Genomic DNA, 14,669 nt, shown 5'->3' with positions numbered 1-14,669 from the left:
AATTTTCAAGAACAGTGTGTGTTTTCAAAAATTGCCCAGAAATCAAAGTGGTTGAAATCCATTTATGATCACATTAGATTGAAGCTCCTGACGAGACGAGCACAACCGTGAAAACCCAGTCGAAAAATCAGATCGGACGGCCTCGCACGCGCCCCACGCGTCTCCTAACATCGTTCTCACATGCGCCCACTCTCCCACGTGCCACATGTGCTATCAGAGGAAGAAGACGCGTCATCCAACGCGCAAGCACGCGCCACACGCGCGCGTACCAGAGACCTCACATCATCTGCTGACGTCATCCAAGCCGAGCTGCTAAGCCGAGCCTCTAAGCCGTTGACTGGAGCCTCTGACCAAGCCAAGCCGATGCCAGGCCGAGTCGCCGACGTCATCCTATCCTGAAAAATTATCCGGTGCTTTTCAGCCGCACCAGATTTCACCGATCTGAACCATTCAACTTGTTTTGGCCTGATCTAAGCCGTTTGAAGTCTGTTTTTGGTGATCCAATAGTGCTTTCCAACTATTTGGAGTATTCCAGACACATCTGTATGGTCAGAATTTGCAAATTCCATTCTCAAAATTTGTATATTTTTAAACACAACCAATGGCCAACACAAACAACTTCTTTCAGCCCTAGTTTCCAAAACTCAGCAATGAGAACTATGAAAATTGGAGTATTTAAATGCAAGTCCTACTAGCCTCACAAGATTTGTGGGAGTTAGTGGGTCGAGGATATGACAAGCCAGCTACTCTCGAAGATGAAGGAAATTTAAATGACGCTCAGAAGACGGCGTTAAAAGATTCAAGGAAGAGAGATAAAAAGGCATTGATGAGTCAGGTTTTGAGAAGATTTCAGCAGCAACAACCTCTAAAGAGGCATGGAGTATTCTTCGAAATTCACACTGTGGAATTGAGAAGACGATCAGAGTTCGACTCTAGGTGTTACGTGGCAAATTCGAGATGCTGCACATGAATGAGAATGAGTCAATTTCTGAGTACTTCAAAAAAATATTGACCATTGTTAATCAGATGAGAAGATATGGAGAGAAGATGGAATCTCTTCAAGTGATAGAGAAGATTCTCTGATCACTCGGTCCAAAGTTCGAGCACGTGGTTGTAGCAATAGAAGAGTCCAAGGATCTCAGTGCCATGACCAGTAATGAGTTGATGGGCACACTTGAGATTCATGAACAAAGGATCAACAAGAAGACTTCCTCAAGTTCTCTAGAGCAAGCTCTTCAATCACAGATGTCATTCAGAGATGACATAAACGAGCAAGGCGGAACATCACAAAGAAGCCGAGAAAGAGGTTGTGATTACAATAACCGAAGTTCTGGTTTTCGAGGAAGAGATGGAAGAGGTCCAGCCGGAGAAGGAAGAAATCAACCACACTTTGCTGCAAGAGGAAGAGCAAGTGGTAGAGGAGGTGGTTACAACAACCGACTAGGATTTGACAAAAGCAATGTTCAGTGTTACCAGTGCCACAAGTTCGGGCATTACAACAATGAATGTCGAAGTAGAACAACAACAGAAGCCGACAAGCAAGCAAATTTTGCCGAGTAGGAAACAAACAAAGTTGGACCTACAGTCCTGTTTGTTCACCATGGAGACACTGAAAACCAAAACAGTGTTTGGTATCTAGATTCGGGAGCCAGTAATCACATGTGTGGTAAAAGAGAGTTGTTCATTGAGCTTGACGAGACTGTTTAAGCACAAGTCTCATTTGGTGATTCTTCAAAGACTCCAGTGAAAGGAAGAGGTAATATTCTGATCAAGCTCAAGAATGGAGATCATGATTACATCTCCAATGTTTATTATGTTCCTGCCATGAAGAACAACATTTTAAGTATGGGATAACTCCTAGAGAAAGGATACGACATCATCATGAAAGATTGTCATCTTACCACCAAAGACAATCATGGTAATTTGATCGCTCGGGTGAGAATGTCCAAGAATCGGATGTTTGCATTGAACATCTAACATGATGCTGCAAAGTGTTTAAGTGCCATCATCAAAGACAAAGACTGGCTATGGCATTTGAGGTTTGGACATCTCAACTTTAGAAGCTTGAAGCTGTTGTCAAGCAAGAATATGGTGAAAGGGCTCCCTCATATTGCTCATACTAATGAAGTCTGTGAAAGCTGCATTCTTGGCAAGCATCACAGAACTAGCTTTGCCAAAGAAGTGAAGTGGAGAGCAACAAAGCCGCTGGAGCTAGTGCACACTGATGTGTGTGGTCCATTGAAGCCAATGTCAAATGGACAGAATAGATATTTTCTCACCTTTATTGATGATTATAGCCAGAATACATGGGTGTACTTTCTTAAAAGAAAGTCAGAGGTGTTCAGTATCTTCAAAGATTTTAAAGCTTTTGTAGAGAAACAAAGCGGCTACTACATCAAGACATTGCAATCAGATCAATGTGGAGAATATACATCAGATGCTTTCGAGAATTATTGCAAAGAGCAGGGAAGCAAGCACCAAACAACACCATCCTATACGCCACAACTGAATGGTGTTGCTGAAAGGAAGAATCGCACAATCTTAGATATGGCAAGAAGCATGTTGAAAGGAAAGGGACTGCCCAATCAATTTTGGGCTGAAGTCGTATCATGTGTTGTGTATCTACTAAATAGATGCCCAACCAGGAGCCTTCATTCTATGACTCCAGAAGAAGCTTGGAGTTCACATAAGCCAAGTGTCAACCATCTCTGAATATTTGGGTGTGTTGCGTACACCAAGATTCCAGAAGCAAGAAGAACCAAGCTCAATGATAAGGGAGAAAAATGTATCCTTGTCGAATATGGAGATAGAACAATGGGATACAAGTTGTATAATCCCATTACCAGAAAGGTGATCATGAGTAGAGATGTGATATTTGAAGAAGAAAAAACTTGGAATTGGAATCAAGACGAAATTGTTAAAGATGCAGAACTCATTCTTGAAGATGAAACATCAAAAGCTCCAGTTGAAATCACAAGAGAAGTTCAAGATGAGCCACAAACTCCTCCACATAGAATACCAGCACCTAGATCGCCAATCTCTCACAGAAGCGCTGCATCATCATCATCATCATCAACATCATCAGATGATAGTTTTTTCAAACAACCAAGACCAATGAAAAATTTACAAGAGATATATGAAGCTACAAAAGAAACAGATTTGAATTTGTTCTACCTACTTGTAGATAGTGATCCACTTACCTTCTCAGAAGCCATCCAAGAAGATAAATGGAAGAAAGCAATGGATGAAGAAATTCATGCCATTGAGAAAAATGACACATGGAAGCTTACCAGTCTACCAGACGGGCACAAACCCATTGGAGTGAAATGGATATACAAGACAAAGAGAAATGCACAAGGCGAAGTGCAACGCTATAAGGCAAGGTTAGTAGCAAAAGGTTACAAGCAGAGAGCTGGAATTGACTATGGAGAGGTGTTTGCTCCAGTTGCTCGATTGGAGACTATCAGGCTAATGATTTCTTTGGCTGCCCAGCACAAGTGGTAGATTTATCAACTTGATGTGAAATCTGCATTTCTTAATGGTTTCCTTGAAGAAGAAATCTATATTGAACAACCTTCGGGATATGTTCGGAATGGGCATGAAGACAAAGTGTACAAATTGAAGAAAGCACTTTATAGATTGAAGCAAGCTCCGCGTGCATGGAATACTAGAATTGATCAGTATTTTCATGACAATGGTTTTGAAAAATGTCCATATGAGCACGCACTATATTTGAAAAAGGAAGTTGATGGAAGCATGTTGCTTGCTTGTCTTTATGTTGATGATCTAATTTTCACCGGAAACAATCCAGCCATGCTCAAAAACATTAAAAAAAGCATGGTCCAAGAATTTGAAATGACAGATATTGGATTGATGGCTCATTTTCTCGGCATTGAAGTGGCACAAAGAAAAGATGGAATTTTTATTTCCCAAAGTGGCTATGCCAAGGAAATCCTCAAGAGATATGGAATGGAAAATTGCAATCCAGTGAACACTCCTGTAGACAGTGGAGTGGAGCTCAGAAAAGGTAAGAAGGCAGGTGATGTGGATCCAACTTATTTCAAGAGCCTAGTTGAAAGTCTTCGATATCTTACTTGTACCAGGCCAGACATACTCTATGGAGTAGGACTGACTAGTAGATATATGGAAACACCGGATCAGTCTCACTTTTATGCAGCAAAGAGGATTCTTCGCTACATCAAAGGTACAGTCAATGATGGTTTATTCTATAAACCAACTGATAATTTCAACCTTGTTGGCTACTCAGATAATGACAGAGGACGTTACTTGGATGAACGTAAAAGTACTACGGGGTTTACTTTCTTTATGGGAGATACATCCTTCACATGGTCGTCCAAGAAGCAAGCCATTGTGACATTATCGACTTGCGAAGCTGAGTATGTTGCAGCCAACTCAGCTGTGTGCCATGCAATATGGTTACGGAACATACTGAAGCATTTGGGATTTCCATAAGAAAAACCCACTGAGATCTATGTTGAAAATCGCTCAGTAATTGCATTGGCAAAGAACCCAGTTTATCATGAAAGAAGTAAGCATATTGACAGCCACTATCATTTCATCTGAGAGCATGTGAAAAATAAAGATGTGGAATTATTTCCTTGCAAATCTCAAGATCAGCTTGCAGATATTTTCATGAAGCCATTGAAAAACGATCTGTTCAACAGAATGAAGATAATGCTCGGGATGAAGCAGCATGGAGAATCAAGATTAAGGGGGGATGTTGTGAAGTAATCTTGCTTCACTATAAAACAATTTCACCGACCTAAGAACTGACCTAAGAGTATAATGGAGGCTGCAAATCAAGATTGACAAAGTAGCAGCTGTAAATCAAGTTTGTCGTTTGAAATTTGTTGCCTCAGCCGTAATTGAATTTAATGCGTTCACATTGTTAGTTTTATCTATATATAGCTATTGTATTATGAGAGTTCAGAGTGTTGGAGAAAAGAAAAAGAAGAGTGCTCTGCGTTTGTTTTTCCGAATTTATTTTTGAGTGAATTGAATTTCAGTTTGGTTCAGTTTTTAAGCCTCTCATTGTGAATCACCAACAGTGGTTTGCGCCCCACTCCCACCAACAATTCATTCCTACCATATAATAGGAGATTAATCACTGAATTTACTTGGGGATACAATGAAGTCCAAGTTTAATATCTTTCATGGCTGTGTTTGTACAAATAAAATGAAGTCTAAAAGGAAGAAAGACATGAAATGAGCCCCAATCCCATCAATCGCACACCTACAACTGTTACAACCATCCCAATTCCCCGAGTTAAGTTTTCTCAATTTTCTTTTTACTTTTTGTGGGGGACACATAAAATAAGGTAAATTAATAAATAAATCAAACTATTTTGAAAAGCCTCAAAACATATTGGGTATGTTTGATTTATGTTTTGAGATAAATTTTTTTTAAAAAAAAATTGGGAAAAGAGTTTAGAATTTTTTTTGACTTATTTGGTTATATATTTTGAAAATAGTTTTGGAGCTTGGGATAATTTGATATTTTGTTGTAGTTGAGTAGATGCGTGTGAGAGAAAAAAATGATTGAGAAGGAGAGATGAGAGAGAAAAAGTGATTGATTAATGTGTAACAGGGAGAAAGTGATTTTGGAAAAAAAAATTCAAAAAATTTAAACCAAACAAAATTTTGAAAATTTTTCTTAAAAATTGTATCTTGAGATACAAACCAAACAAACCCATTATATAATGTACTATTTAAAAAATATTTCTACCAAAGAGAAGGGTTAGTTGCATCACCTAGCACTGAGACTCAAATTCGAAAATTAGAACTGATAAGAAAGCATTTTATCTCCCAAGACAATTCCTTAGTCTCAAATATAAAGGTTCATCAGTTGGCAAAACCTATCCAAGAACTACAAATATGTGTGATCTTAAACATATTTTCAGCTTCTAAGCTAGGTAGGAGATTCAATACGGTAATAACATAAACATTAGAGCAAATTATACTAGTAGTCTCTGTATTTTGATCTTTGTGTTATTTTGATCCTTATTATTTCAATTCACTTGATTTTGATCCTAAATTTATGATTTTGTTTTAAGTTAGTCCAATTGAATACAATTGTTAGCATTTTTAAATAAAAATAAACGTATAAGAGGCATGTGTTATGATTTTAAAGGTCAAATAATAAGTTTGCTCAACTTAGTGAGTTAACCTTAATTAATTCAGTGATAATTTTTTAAAAGCTAACAGTATTAGGAAGATTCTATTTACACGCCACTAGTTGCCTCAGTACACACCATTTACTTAGTTCGCACGTCACACAATATGAATATTTTGATTTTGTCTCAACACATACCACTACTTTTCAAATAATATCAAATTAACCTTATTTTCCCTACCATACCCTGACCCTAACTACCTCTATTGCAACAACTGACCAGGCACTTATTCGGCCTTTCCCTCCTCTAATAGTCCACCACAGGCGGCTGCTACCCCTTCCGTCATCGTCCCCTTCCTCTTCTCCTCCTCCTCATCCTCTTCCTCTTCCTTCTGCAACCCTTTATCGCCCCTCCCTTGCCCATCAAAATACAAAACCCTCATCTTCCCTAACCACAAACCCTAGCCACTTCAATTGTCACCGCTGCTACAATCACAAACCCTATTGCCATTGCTTCTCTCTCTCTCTCTCTCTCTCTCTCTCTCTCTCTCTCTCTCTCTCTCTCGTGTGCGCGTGCGCAATTGCTATCGCAATCTGCGATCTCTATCTCTCAATCGTGTCTTCATCGACGATGGCGCTACAAAGGGATATGGGTTGGTCGTCATCATCGAGCTGTGGTGGTGCTGCCTTGCGATCTCTTTCTCTCTCTCTTACTCGTCCAGCAACGAGTTGGGGGCTGCAAAGGGGAATGAAAAGAGTGGTTGGAGAAGATGACGTGGAGGAGTTGTGAAACGGTAGATGATGTTATCGGCATCGGTGCTAGCACCGGCTAGGGTTTGGAGTGATAGAAAATGATCCCCAACTCTGGAGGGGTTGACTGGTGTATTTAAGTCATTTTTGGTAATTTTGTTGAAGGAAAAAATGGCAATTAAATTTTTTTGAAAAATGGTAGGTACTGAGAAAAGGAGTGGTGTGCAAATAGAAATACCCACAATATTATCATTTGGACTAAATTGACACAAAATTAAAAATTAAAAATCAATTAAGCCGATTGAAAATGTAAGAACCAAAATGATACAAGAGACAAAATATATGAACTATTGGTGTAATTTATCCTAAACATTATGAAGAAAAATAAATTATTATGGAGACCACATAAAAATGCAAAATGCACATAATTATATCACAAAATTGGATACAAGTTTTCACGTGAAATGAGACTTATTAAATATGTAGATCTCATCTCATATGAGATAATTATGTTTAATTTCTATTTAGGTTTTGTGCACAAGGAAAAAAAATACATAGTATGTTCTATGTAAAAGATATACTCTAAAGACCAATCCTTGGTGCTAAAACTTTAATTTTTTCTCTTTTCTAATATCATGTAGACACAAGTCACACACAGAAGTAAACTAAATGTTGGAAATTTATAGCATTTGCAGTTAACTTTATCTTTGGGTTTTGTGTTTTGCATTATATGTAGGTATTAAAGTAGGTCTTACTAACAAGTGTTCTTAGGGTATAAGATAAAAAAATATATATGTAAATATCAAAATATTTATTGTTAAATGTAATATGTTTTTTATGAATTTTAAAACACTTTATAATTTTTTTACACATTTTCAATACACTTTTTCTTACATTCCCAATATTAAAATATCAAACCAATGTAAATCTCAAAACATTTATTACTAATTTTTTTTTTTATGAATTTTAAAACATTTTATAATCTTTTTACGCATTTTCAATACGCTTTTCAAATGCACTTGTTACTATTTGCCATTAAAATATTGATTAATTAAAAGGGTTTAATTTTTCTTAAGTTGGTTATCTCAGCTTGAGAAAGCGTTTGAGCTTGGTGGACTTATTTTATGACCAATTTTAATAATTTGAACCCTTCATTTTTAAGGACTCCTTGAGTAGAATATTTATGTAAAAAAATAAAATGATTGGATATTGGTAATTATATGTTTCAATCAAATTTGTATTATAAAAAATGAATGATTATTTTTGAAATTATATTCGTCATCTATTTTTTAAAACAAATATGATATCAAATTTATAGCTATCGATATTCAATTATTTTGATTTTTTATATAAATATTCTATTCAACAAATCTTAAAACTGAGTAATTCGAATTACCGAAATCGGTTTAAAAAATGTGCCTAAAAAGTCCAAATACTCTCTCAAGTGACAACTTGAGAGAAATGAATCCAACTAAAAACGTTTTTAAGAAAAAGAAGAAATGGCATTCAGGGGCTTAGGGTTCGTTTGTAAAGAATTTTTTGTCTGATTTTTTTATTTTTTACTAATTTAGCCGGGCTAAATTAATTCCGTTTGGGAAGAATTTTTTTGACTTTTCCGACTTTTTTGCCTTTTTATGAAAAAAATATGAAATGATTATAATTTAGATATAACATTTTATTTTATTAACTTATTTAACTTATCTTATCTTTTTATATATTGTTTTTAATCCCAACCATCTTCATGATTATCAAGTCCAGTAATGATTTAGAACTCTAAATAAGGAGCTCTAAATCCACCACTAGTGAGGTGAAAATTAAAACAATAAAATAAAATCATCAAGGTGTAACATACACTGTGACAGTGGATAAGACTCAGTACCACATTATTAGTGGTGACTTTAATTTGAGTTCTCAAGTATTTTTGTTATCAAGTATTTTTGTTATCAAGTAGATCATCTTTTTACTGTTCCTCACGTTTATATCTTTGTCATATCTCTTTATTACAATTTTGGTGATAAGAGCCCGCTCGCGTACCCATTAAGAGCAAAAAGAAAGCTACAAAAAGAACTGTGTATCTTAGTGGGGCAAATTATTTTTTGTGACTTTAAAAATTATAAATATCTTTTAGTTAGAATTTTTAATGTAAAAAAAATTAATAAAGAGAATAAAATTCTTAATTATTTTTTTTATGTAATAATAAAATTATTAAAATTATTAATTAAAATATATTTATGATATTATCAAAGATTATTAATTAATTTAAGGGTATATTAATAAAATGAGTAACTTACTATGCGATTAGAAAATTAAAAAGACTAGATGTAATTTTCAAAATCATATGAGACAATTCGTATTTTAAATATAATCAGAAATATATTTGTAATTTATTATGAATTGTGGAAACAAGCATTGAATTTAGGACAAATTACATTTCAATCGGATAATGAAAAAATGATTTTATTTTTATGTAATATAATTTTTTTTGTATGCTAAAATTGCATTAAAAAAAAATTTCACTTATAATATAATTATTTTAAAGTTGTCTCACTAATTTTTAATTTCTTCATAAATGTATATGTATTTTTGTTTTCAGTGAAGTTTTTAAAAAAAATTCAAAAAGTTTTAAGTTTCTAAATTTAGCTCGACAAGACGGATTAGACAATTATAATTTTTTTAAAAAAAAATTAAAAAAAATTAGAAAAGATAAAAATAAGCAATCTTTTTGGCTTATTTTCGTCTTTAATAAAAAAAAATTGGAAGTTTTCAAAAAAAAATATACTTTTTAAATTTGTTTCAATAAGATGGACTGAAAAAGTAAAATATTTCGATATAATTTAAAAAAAAAATCACTAAAGAAAAAAATGTATATAAAAAATAAAAATAACTTTTTTTTTCTTTTTCTTTTTTTTCAAAAAAAAAAAAACAAAATGGGCCATAAAGGACGGGTAAAATGGAGTAAAAATGAAAGAAAGTGAAAAACACTTGTGGAGCAGTCATTACAACCTACAAGGGTGGGAAAAAGAATGTTTAGAAATCCAATTATTGCATCATATTTTATAAGAGATGATTCCCTCATATCTAATATCTGCTGTAAAGAGGGGTTGTTTGGTCCAGTACAGTCTATCATGGATTCTGTTTTAATTATTTAAATAATTTATTTTATCAAATATTTCGTATATTTTATTCATAAAAAAAAAAATTAAGTTGATCTGATGACAACTTGTTCACTTTATTGCTTTTGTCATAAAAAATATATGATTTTAAAAAAAAAACACAATTGTCATCTATTTTTTTAGTGAAAAACACAGTAAGGCTTGGTTTGGGAAGTGGGTTGGCTTTTTGGCTTTTTGGCTTTTTTGGCTATTTTAGCCTGGGCTTAAAAGCTTGGTTTGGGAAGGGCTTTTTAGCTTTTTGGCTTTTTTGAGTTTTTTTGTGAGAGAAGAATGTAATGATTATGGGTTGGATGTGATGTTTTGTTTGTTATGGCTAAAATAGCCTATTTTGTTTTTTGTGGCTAAAATAGCCAAAAAAACCTCCAACCTCACTTGCCAAACAGAGGCTAAATTGAACAAGCTATAGTTATCAGATTAATCTAATTTTTTGTGCAGATGAAATACACGAAATATCCAACAAAATAAACGATTAGAATAATCGAAATGAGGCCTGTAGTGGGCCCCATGGACCCAAATAGTCCTCTCTAATCTAGATTCTTGAGTTCAGGGAATCCTCATATTTTATATAAGATTGGACTTCTCTTAAGTTCAAATTAAATCTCAATTTGAGAGAACTTGAGGGAACTTGATAATTTAGATTGTTTATTTTGTAAGTCTCTCATTGTATATCTGTGGGGGAGTATTTTGTGAAAGATAACACATGGCTAAGGTGATACCGAAGTGTTAACCGAGGTGTCACGTGGCCTGGTCGTGCTATTAAGGTTATCTGCGGAGATACCAGAATCCGAGATGAGCAGATAAGGGATAAGAGTCATAAAACAAGGGAGGATCTCAGTCTGGATAAAGATAAGGCTCAAGCAGAGTTTATATCTATCTAGATGAGGGTCCATGAGGAGCATTGAGCCTGAGTCCACTAAAGTAAGGCTTTTAAAGAGATCAGGTTACTGCTGGTTATAAAAGCAAGGCACCATCGTAGGTCTGAGGTAAGTTCTTTCTTGTGAGTTTAAGCACTATTTGTTATCTGTGAGAGATATTGTTTATTGACTTGATCGTCGGAGTGCCATTAGGTAGACGAATCACCGCAAACTTCTCATCTTCTTGTTACAAGTTGTTGAGCTTAATCTATTATGTCGGTGCTCTTCAACTAAGTTTCCTATTTGGTTGTGTGGTCAGAAATCAACGCCCACAATTTGGCGCCGTCTATGGGAGCTTAAGGAGAATAAATGGCTGACAACGGGTAGAAAGAAAAGATTGGGGACGACATCCATAGTGAGAGTTGTGAACATGCAGATCCCAACGTTGGGGTGGAAAACTGTAATGAAGGAGCACATGATCTAAATCTCGTAGAGAAGGACATCGGCAAAGAGGGTAACGCCCCGAAGAAAGCGGGCCGAGAAGGGTATTACAATGAAAGCGATCTCTAGGAATGGAAGGATAAATGCCTAAGGAGGGACGATGAGATGAAAGAAATGGAAAACAAGTTGGCAGACCTACAATCTTCTATCAACTTTATGATGTAGAACAACCTGATGCAACCACCGTTCTCGCTACAGGACACGTCGATACTAGTAGCCAAGACTGATGCCCAGAAAATGGGGCAGAAAACAATCCTAGTAGTCCCGCAACATGGCAAAGAAAAGGAGCTCTCACATCGACCTTCATGAGATGTCGAGGGAGCAGAGTCAGTAACACGTGAGTCACAGAAGACACTGCAAACCAAGGGGACCTATGTCAAGGAGCCTCGACATATCCAAGAGAAGGGCCTTTGCTTTGATACAGTGAATGGAAAGAAGTCTAAGAGGACGCACAATGACATCGGGAGCAGCGCACCAAAAAGGCTGAAATCTGTTGATAGCTGAGCTGCTGGTCCAACGTAGGAGGATTTGAGAGACTACCTCCAGAGGAAACAACATAACGCCGAGATCACATCCCCCACCAAGCTAAGAATTTCGTTCTTAGTGGAGTTGGATATGTTTGAGGCCCCAAAGCGGTTCCACATGCCGAGGTTCCAAATTGATGACGGTAAGTCTGATCCAAACTTTCGTGTTGGTTTATTTGAATTCGATGGCTTTGTGAAGTGGGAATGAGCAGTTGTTGTGCAAGGTGTTCCCCTTATCTTTTGGGAAGATTGTATCGAATTGGTTCCACAAGTTGCCGAAAGGAATTGTGAAGAGTTGGGAAGGCCTGGCTGAGATGTTCGTGGCCAGGTTTGTCTCGAACAAGTTGAAGCCACTAAAGGTAGACTCCCTGCTAGTTTTGAACATTAGCGAGGGTGAAAGCCTCAGGGCTTACGCCAAGAGGTATTATGAGGTCCCAGGAGTTGGCGCTTGTATCATTCAAAAAACGACCTGGATGATGAATGCCCGCTTCAGAAATCATTGGCAAAAACTCTACCAAAGAGTATGGAGGAGCTCATGGCACGAATTGAGAAGTATGCCAGAGCAGAAGAGGATACGCAAGGAACAAAAACACCAAAGCAAGAGAAAAGAAATGGCTCGCCGAAGCGAGGTCGAGGTAATTCTAGTGTGAACAGGCAGGAGACAAGGCTGAGTGCTACGCAAGCAGTCGCTACTGTGTTCAGGATCCCGATCTATAAAGTTCTGGAAAGGATTAGAAACCAGCCGTATTACAGAGCGCTGGAGAAAATCCCTGGTCAATTTATGAGAAGGAGCATTGGGAAGCACTGTGCTTACCATAATGAGAATAGGTACTTGACTCAAGGGTGTAGGGCTCTGAAGACATATTTGCAGGATCCGGTCAGGTAGGGTCACCTGAGAAACCTAGTAGATGAGGCCAGGACAAGGGAAGAGCATGCAAGGCTTCCCCCGGTACCAGCAACAGCTCCTCCTCTACCACCACCACCACTAACACCACCACAACAAGCAGATAGACCTCTGGTAATCAATGTGATTCACTCGAAGCTCAATGAGAATGATGTACGAGGGGAGACCCAGAGAGTAAGGCACTTGCATAATGTGTATCAGGCCCAGTAAAAGAAGCCCAGGACAAATGAATACGAAGGACCAATGTTTCTTTTATTGAGACAGACCTGGACATGGTGCAACATCCATACAATGATGCCTTGGTGGTAACCCTAAAGATTGGTGAATGTCAGGTGAGGCGCATACTGATTGACCAAGGTAGCTTTTGTGACATCATGTATGTTAGATGTTATAAGGAGCTTGGCTTTTACCCGGAGCAGTCTGACAGCTCCATGGTTAGGTTCAACGGGACGCCAACATGGCCCCTAGGAGCCATGAATTTGGAGGTGCAAGAAGGCACCAAGAAGGTAAACACATAATTTATAATGATTGATACCCCCTTCCCATACAATGTTATTTTGGGAAGACCGTGGTTGCACGCAATGAGGGTTGTTCCCTCAACACTGCACCAGTTGTTGTGGTTTCCAACTGAACAAGGGATTGATGAAGTCAGAGGGGATTAGGAACATGCAAAAAATTTCTCCATGGCAACAATGAAATCCACTTTAACATACAGAAAGTAGAGATAGTGTAAATCAAGGACGAAGAGATGGAGGTCCTAGATGATGTTGGCAAAGAACCAGCCGACAAGAGTGATGAAACTTTGAAGAAGATTCTGGTCCAACAAGGTGATGAAGAATGCTTATTTCTTCTCAGTACAGGCATAGCCGAGGAGGAGGAAAAAGAGTTAGAGACTTTCTTTTGAGCAAACATAGAAGTGTTTGCCTGGACACCCTATGAGATGCCTGGCATTGATCCCGAGGTCACTTGTCACAGGCTCAATGTGGACAGCTCGGCTAAACTTGTCATCCTGCGAGCAAGAAGGCCAACATTAATACATGTGAAGGCAGTCGAGGAAGAAGTGGATAAGCGACTGGAAACCCACGCCATTTGGGAGGTAAACTACCCTACCTGGCTTTCCAACATAGTAGTAGTGAAAAAGAAGAACGACAAGTGGAGGGTCTGCGTGGACTTGACCAGCCTGAATAAGGCTTGTTCCAAGGACAGCTTCCCTATGCCTAAGCTCTATCAGCTGGTGGATGCCACATCCGGGCATGGAAGAATGAGTTTTTAGATGCATACAAAGGCTACTACCAGATACCAATGTACACCCCAGATGAACAGAAAACAACATTTATCACCCTAAAAGGACTTTATTGTTTCAAAGTGATGCCTTTCGGGTTGAAGAATGCAGGGGCAACCTACCAGAGGTTAGTGACCAAGATGTTCAAGCATCTGATTGAGAGGACAGTAGAAGTCTACATCGACGACATGATCGTAAAGACCAAAGAACCTGGGGACCATTTGGCTAACTTGAAGGCAGTGTTTGACATCCTAAGAACATATCGGCTGCTACTTAATGCTTCGAAATGTGCATTGGAGTCAGATCCAGTAAGTTCCTAGGATACTTGGTCACCAGGAGGGGCATTGAAGCAAGCTCAGATCAAATCAAAACCATCATTCACTTAAAAGGCTCAACATCAGCCAAGTAGGTCTTGATTCTGACCGGCAATGCGGTAACCTTGAATAGATTTATCAACCGAATTTCTGATAAATACAAGCCATTTTTTCAATTATTAAGGAAGGCCACAGATTTTTTGTGGACAGAAGAGTGCAAAGTCACCTTGACCG

This window comes from Camellia sinensis, chromosome 9 (assembly GCF_055761805.1).
Source record: "Camellia sinensis isolate YWXY chromosome 9, ASM5576180v1, whole genome shotgun sequence".
In the NCBI taxonomy this organism is placed as follows: domain Eukaryota; kingdom Viridiplantae; phylum Streptophyta; class Magnoliopsida; order Ericales; family Theaceae; genus Camellia; species Camellia sinensis.
Note: the sequence above shows the minus strand (reverse complement) of the source record.